Here is a 7686-nt window from a genome sequence, read left to right on the forward strand (position 1 = left end):
TACCAAGAAAAAATGACCCTTGGACTAGAAAAGACACAAGAAAAGTGACTAAAAGGGGGCTGATACCCAAGATACAGAAGAAGATGGTCCCCTGGGTGAATTCAAGTCATCTGGACCAGATGATAGCTAACCTGAAGGACTTGGCAGGTATGACCACAGAACCACCAGGAAAAAAGATCCTGAGAACAGGAGAGGTACCACTGGAAGGCAGAAAAGAATGTTCTGTCAGTTTTCAAAAGAAGGGAAAACAGAATCTGGAAACTATAGATCAGCAAGTATAACTTCTATTCCTGGAAAAAACATTCTAGAATATTACATTAAAGAGATGGTTAGTGAAGATCTAGAAAAGAAAGCAGAGATTGGGGGGAAAAACCCCAACTACACCCAGCCTAATTTCAGGAGCACAGATTTTGCCAGACTTTTTTATTTTAAGAAAAAAGAACAAGGTTAATAAACTGATAAATAGATCAGGGGAACATTGTAGATATATTATTCTGATAATGCCTTTCAAGCCATTCTTTTTGAGATATAGGCTCCATGATGCTATGATTAGATAGATTCACAATTGGTTGAATAGCCAGATCCAAAGAATATTCATTAATGATCTGATGTCAGCTTGGAAGGAATTCCATCATTGAGTGCCTCAGGGACCTGTGCTTGACCCTGTGCTGTTTAATATTTACATCAGTGACTTGGATAAAGGCATAGATGACATGCTTATTAAACTTGTAGATGATGAAAAGTTTAGAGAGAGAGTTCATCCAGTAACACTGGATGTGAGAGTCAGGATACAAAAATATGTCGTCATAGTTAGATTTTGATAAACCTAATTAGATGGATTACTTTGGATTCATTTCCAACTACTTGGAAATAAAGGTAAAGCCTTACTCTTGGATTCAAAAAGCAAGAAGAAGGAGATATGATTAATAGCAGTTTATCTAGACTAGACAAATCTTTTTTAAGGGTTTTAGTGGACAACAAACTCAATGAGGGTGAGCATGGTGGCAACCAAAAAACCAAATGCAAACTCAAGCTACATCAAGAGACATCCAGAACTAGCAAGGTCAACATTCTATTTATTCAACTGCCCTGGTTAGAATACATCTTGGAGCACTGTGGTCGTTTCTTCGTTTCACATTTATGAAGGGCATCAGTAGACTAAAGAGCATTTAGAGAAGGGGAACCAGGAAAGTAAATAAACCACAAGTTAATGCCAGAAGTTGATATGCAGATCAGATGAAGGAAATGGGGATGTTTAGCTTTTAGAAAAGAAGACTCACAGGGACAAGATAGAGATTTTTTTCTTCTAAGTATTGGAAAGGCTTCTATATAGAAGAATTAGATTTGTTTTGTTTGGTATCAGAGAGTAGAATTCAGAGCAGTGGGTGGAAGTTACAACAACAACAACAACAACAACAACAAAGATGATTTTAGCAGAGATGTATGGAAAAATTTCCTAATAATCAGTTATGTAAAAGTAAAGCAGGCTGCCTTGAGAAATTTTGGGTTCTCTATCATTGGAAGTCTTAAAGCAAACCCTTTGGTGCTAAGTTGTAGAAATAATTCTTTTGGGGCCACGAGTTGAACTGGATAGTGGATGAGGTGCCTTCTAGATCTGAACTTCTATCCACAGTTATATGTTTCCATAAGATCATTAAAGGTGGTTTAAAATCATTGTCTCATATAAGATATGAAAAATGGAAGGAAGACATCTGTGTGGATTAACATAGAACTGTAACTGGGTGTAACTGGCAACTACAGCTTTGTCCCAGGAGGACAAGGAGGACAAGAGTGCAGATAGAACTTATACTTGGGGAGATAGAAACAATGGAACTTATCATCTAATTAGCAAGAATAATCAGTTAAAATATAAAACTTTCAAATGAAGTAGTCCCACCTCCTCCCATTCTCATCAGCATCCCAGATGAGCCCCACCCTATTCCCTCATTCAACATCTGACTCAATCTGTTCTGAAAACTCTGTCATGAGGTCTGACTGTTCCAAGGTTTCTATGTCCCCATTGTGAAAAATGTCCCTCCCCCAATCAGGTCTTATATTCCAAAGTCCAAGCTCTCTTCCTTAGTTTTCTCTCCCCACAACTGAAATTGTCTTAAAAGATGTCTTTCCCACTGCTTTCCCCAGGAGCATTTTGTGGTGTTTGTCCTGGTCACCAGAGTTTTTAGTTACACCTCTGCGTTAATATAGTTGAGGAAAATAAAATGGGGGAGTTGGACTTAAGCTGGATTCTGAGTTCAAATCCAGCTTCTGACATTTAATAACTGTGTTACCCTGGGCAAGTCCCTTAACTGGCAAAATGGGGATAATAATACAACCTTCCAAGGTTGTTATAAGGATCCAATGAGACAATAATTGTAAAGCAGTAACTGCCGCACAGTAAGCACCATACAAATGTTAGCTATCATCATCATCATCATCATCATCATCATCATCATCATCATCATAATGTTAGAGGACAGGTATATTGCACAGAACACAAGGATTCCCCTAGAAAACAAGTTGGGAAATTATGCTTTAAAAATATCATCAATCTGATATTTCCAATAAAACTGCAGGATGGAAGAAGTTGGAAGTATTCCAGGGGAGACAAACTCCCTTTATTATACACTTGAGCCAAATAGAAGACAGTAGATTGTAAGCCCCTTGAGGTCAGGGAATGTATCACTTATACCATTTGTCATTTTTATTTCCACAGTACTTGGCACAGAACTTTGCATTAAGTAGGTCCTTAAATATTTGTTCTAAGTTATTATTTTTTTTTGGCTGGGAAATTAATCACTTGATGGCAATAGATTTTGACAAACAGTCTTTTCCTTTAGCAGTTACCCCTTTATTTACTCCCATCCTCTACTACCTAAATTTAGTCCTCTCATTGGCAGACAGACTTGCAAATAAATTAAAATTATTTACTCTCTTTACCTTAATATTCTCATTCTCTCTCTCTCTCTCTCTCTCTCTCTCTCTCTCTCTCTCTCTCTCTCTCTCTCTCTCTCTCTCTTTCTCCTTCTTCATATTCCATAATGAAAATTATACTTTCTGCAACATTTCAACCTCAAAATTACTCTGTAGATGAATTAATCTGGAAAATTCTGGCTTCAAGCATTTCATTTCAGGTAGGGTTTTATAATAAATCCCTAGATAAATATTTCAATAAGTACAAAATGATGAGGCATTACACTATTTGACAATAATATACCAGTTTAAAATGGATAACATATCACTAGCTCTTTCAAGAAAATAATCGTCCCCTGCAATAAACCTCTCTATAGATGCTCTGTTGGAGCTTGTGTGGCCTGGAGGGAGACAGTTTAGTCCAGAAGCAAGTGTTTGAGTGAGACAGAGAATAAAAGCACCCAGAGTTTCCTTACTGACCTCACCACTACATGGTGGTGAAACATTTAGACTAGTCATTTAAGTCCAGTTGGCTCAATTTCTGCAGTAATGATGCCATTGGCCACAACATCCCAAGGAAAGGCTCACCAGTTGAAAAGTCCAAGTTCTATGTATGAAAAAATGCTTATTCTAGGCATCCAGAGGCTCTTTGGTCAGTCAACAACAAGCATTTGTTAAATGCTTACTATGAGACAGGCCCTGTGCTAAGCACTGGGGATACAAAGAAAGGCAAAAACACTGTCCCTGGCCTGAAGGGTCTCACATTCTAATGGGAGAGATACCTTGTAAAAAAAATATGAAGCATACAAAATATATACAGTGTGAATAGAGTGTATTATCTCAAAGGGAAGACACTAATATTACAGCGGTATGACTGGGAAAGACCTCTTGCAGAAGTGTGGCATTTGAGCTTAAAGGAAGGAAATCAGGAGACAGAGATGAGGGAAAGCATTCTAAGCATGGGGGATAGCCCATGAAAAGGCTAAGAGTAGGGAGACAGAGTGTCACATCCAAGGAACACTTTGGCACCTGAGTGGAGAATGGATTACATTGGGGAGAGACATGAAGCAGAGATGGCAACCAGAAGACTATTACAATAGTCTAGGTACGAGGTGATGAAGACCTCTTCTTAGGTGGTGGCTTGAGAGAAGTTGACACAGACCAGAAATGTTGAGAGTAGAAACAAGACTTGGTAATAGATTTGGATAGGAAGGGTGAATGCAATTGAAGAGTTGAGGATGATACCTAGGTTGCAAGCCTGAATGACAGGAAGGATGGTGGTGCCCTCAACAGTAATATGGAAGTTGGGGAAAAGGGAGGATTGGCCAGGGTGGGAGGGGTGAAGAGGGCAAGATAATTAGTTCTGCATAGCGATACAGGAGCTGATGAGATCATCAAGTGAAATAGTATAGAGTTATGTGAGCCTTTACTAGATAACTCTGTACTCATTTTCTATGAGGTTGTCCTAGGTTCCCAGATCTAATTCCTTGGGATTGGTTCTCCTACCTAAAAGTTGGTTCCCCAACTTTTAGTAGCAAATACTCTAAATGGATAATTATTAGTCACCATTACCTCCACACCACTAAAGGGTAAAAGCAGAATCCAACACATAAACTCATGTAGATTCTAGCAGGGTTTATTGAAGGATATAAGTTATAACCAGGTGGATTCTAGATCAGTCACGAGTGCAGGAAGCAGGTCTGGTGCCTCCTGATGAGAGGCACACTCCTGGTCCTCCACCAGTCTTCTCTATGTGAATAAAAGCATCTGTGTCTCTATGAGATTGTAGAATGAGTCTTTAGAAGTAAAGCAATTTGAAGCTGGATCGTTCTTGATTCTACAAAGAAAATGTTCCACTTCTGGTATCACCCTTTATCGAAGGTACAAAAGTACTCATTGACCAGAGCACATATGCCTGAGCTTCTGGTGAACTTTTTCCAAACATATGATTGGTTTTCTATAGTAACTTGTCCTTGGTACACATTTGATTCTCCCAGTGGCCTCAGATGGAGGTACTTATTGCCTGGAGAGAAGTCCTGATGGACTTATTCTCATAATTAGCCTAAACATGACATAGTCAGTGGCCTTGGGTGGTTATGTCAGGGTGGGCAGTCTACCCAGCTTAGGTACTAAAAATTATCCTGAGATCAACCATGGAAGAAGCTACTACCATCTTAGAGTGGCAGAGGAAAGATTTTTATAAAACTTTGAAAGAAAGGGGGAAAAACTATTCAATTTTTTATATTTTTTGTAACTTACAAGGCTACAAGAGTCCATGCTTCAAACAAACAAATAAAAAAGCAAAACAACTTATAACAAACCATACTTAATACAGGTGTTTCTTCTATGTAAAACTCTCCGAAAATGGGGGTTGCATTTGCAGTTTCAGTATAGAAAAAGTAAAAATTATAATTATGATTCAATCAATCATTTAACTTCACTTCTGCAGGGAGAAATGCATACATCAATAGGATTTCAAACCATGAGGTAGGTTATAAGAGTCAAAACAAAACATTTGCTAATGAAAAAAGCCATCTGGGACACAGGGCTAAAGGTAGTATTTTCCCTAGGTCAAGTTTCTTTATACTCGTTTGTTTCTAACTTGAGATGGGTTTTTCCCCCAGTCTCAGACTGAGGAACTCATATGTAGTCTGCTTTCTGGTGTCTCCTAAAGCTAATAATAATATTTACTTCAAGGATTCTTGATTTTGCCCGTGTGTTTCCCTCCACTGAAGCAGATGGCAACCTCTTTATGACTTGGTAGAAAATTTTGGAGAGTTGCCATGGATGAAAAATGTATCATCCTAGAGCTACATGGGTACTTTGTACCAGAAGCACAGTTTATCAGTGGGTATGTACTAGAAGCTTTTCTAGTATTTGACCTGCCCACATTAACTCTCCTTTGCTATAGCCTTTGAGAACCCAAAGAGACCTCCATTTTACAATGAGGCATCAGAGTAATACTTGAGTAGAAGTATGTGTGTATCTTATACCATATAGCATACTCCTTCTCCAAGGGAGATTTTGATTACTGCCAGGGGAGTAAGTAGGAGGTTGTGACCTGAGGATGGCTATTCTGTTCTCCTCAGAGAGAGGTGGTAACAAGTTAGAATTATATCGATCCACTCCCATAAATATTGTTAGTCCAAGGAAAATAATTTTTAGGTTCAAGCAGTGTTCCTAACCACTAACCCTTATTGGGGGAAGGAGTATCCAAGGCTTGCCTCCTTTCCCACCAGACTTCAGTTCGAGAATGAACATACAAATAAACCCATTCATCCAAGCAAAACAAAAATCAGAGAAAGGATATATAGGAGAATATATACCAGGCAATGCAAAATGAATGAGTCCTCCCATTAGGAGTGAGATAGCTCAGCCAAGAGAGAGAGACTCATCTCATTCAAGGGTAAATTTCCCAAAGTCTCCTGCGTAGTAAACTAGGGATAGGGCTGTAATAGAGATTGCTGGCTCCTTTATACGTTGACTTCTTCCCCGCCCCCCCAAAAAATGAGTACAGGGTGACTTCTCTTTAAAACTGGAAGCCAAAAGACCAGGATTTCTCTTCTCTCTAGCTCTCATCAATTCTACCCCATACCCAGACACCGAGCATTGATCAATCACCCTCCAGAAACGAGAATAGTCCCATGCAAATGGACCTTTGATCCAAGAGTGACATATTTATGGAGGAGGGAGAGGAAAAGGAAACATAGTGACCAATGCTTGGCCCTATTTGGCATTAAGGACCTGTGCTGAAATATTCAGCCCCACCTGACATTCATTCTATCCTAGATCAGAAGGGGCTCTGGGGCAATTGCCAAATGCCTGTGTTTCTCTCTTGGATCTCAGACAGCTGAATCCCACTCACTCCTTGGTTCCACCCCTCTGTGGGTGGTGTCACTGTTCTCAGAAATCTAGATGTAAATTATCCATCAGACCCATAAATATGTTTCTAGCCTTCATCCATTTTAGGAAAACTCCTCCGCTTCATTCTGTCCCCTGCTGTTATTTTGTTAATGTTCATACACAGACATACTTATATATAGACTTTTAAATCAAAACAGTAGAAATGAATTAGAACGAGTTAGAAGAAATGTAGCCAGCATTCATGCATTCACCAACCCATATGATCCTCCTTCAGACCCCATATCGGTTTCTCAATGGTAAGCAGACCAAAAAACCTAGAAGCTAATCTAACAGGAGCCTTTAGTCAGGGTTTGTTCACTTATAGATAATAATAATATCACTTATTTTTATATTAATAATATAATAACTGACACAAAGTGCTTTAGATTTGGCAAAGTACTACACATAGATTAAACCTCACAACATTACTCTTAGTTAGACATCACAGATTTGATTATCCCCATTTTATTGTTCAGAAATTTGAATTTGAGACAGGTTGAGTGATTTTCCCAGGGTCACGGAGATAAATAAGTTTCATGGGCTGCATTTGAACACAGGGCTTCCTGACTCCAATTCTAGTAGATGATCAAGTATGCCACACAGGTAAACCTCACTGGCACATCAGTGCCCAGGCTGTGAATGTGATACAGGAGCCCAGAAAACTCTAGTGCTTCTCTCAAAGAACAGAAAAAGTGGCTGAGCAAAAGAGCAATACCCCTTGTCAGTCCTGCTTCCAGATAATTTTGTTCTAGGATCTCCAGCTTTCTCAGTATGTTCATTTAATTTGTATTTCTGTCTTCTGTACTACTAGGCAAGCAGTTTCCTAACAGTAGGTTAACTGCCTGGTCACCTAAGTCCTGCCAAGACTGTTGG

This window comes from Trichosurus vulpecula, chromosome 5 (genome assembly GCF_011100635.1).
Source record: "Trichosurus vulpecula isolate mTriVul1 chromosome 5, mTriVul1.pri, whole genome shotgun sequence".
In the NCBI taxonomy this organism is placed as follows: domain Eukaryota; kingdom Metazoa; phylum Chordata; class Mammalia; order Diprotodontia; family Phalangeridae; genus Trichosurus; species Trichosurus vulpecula.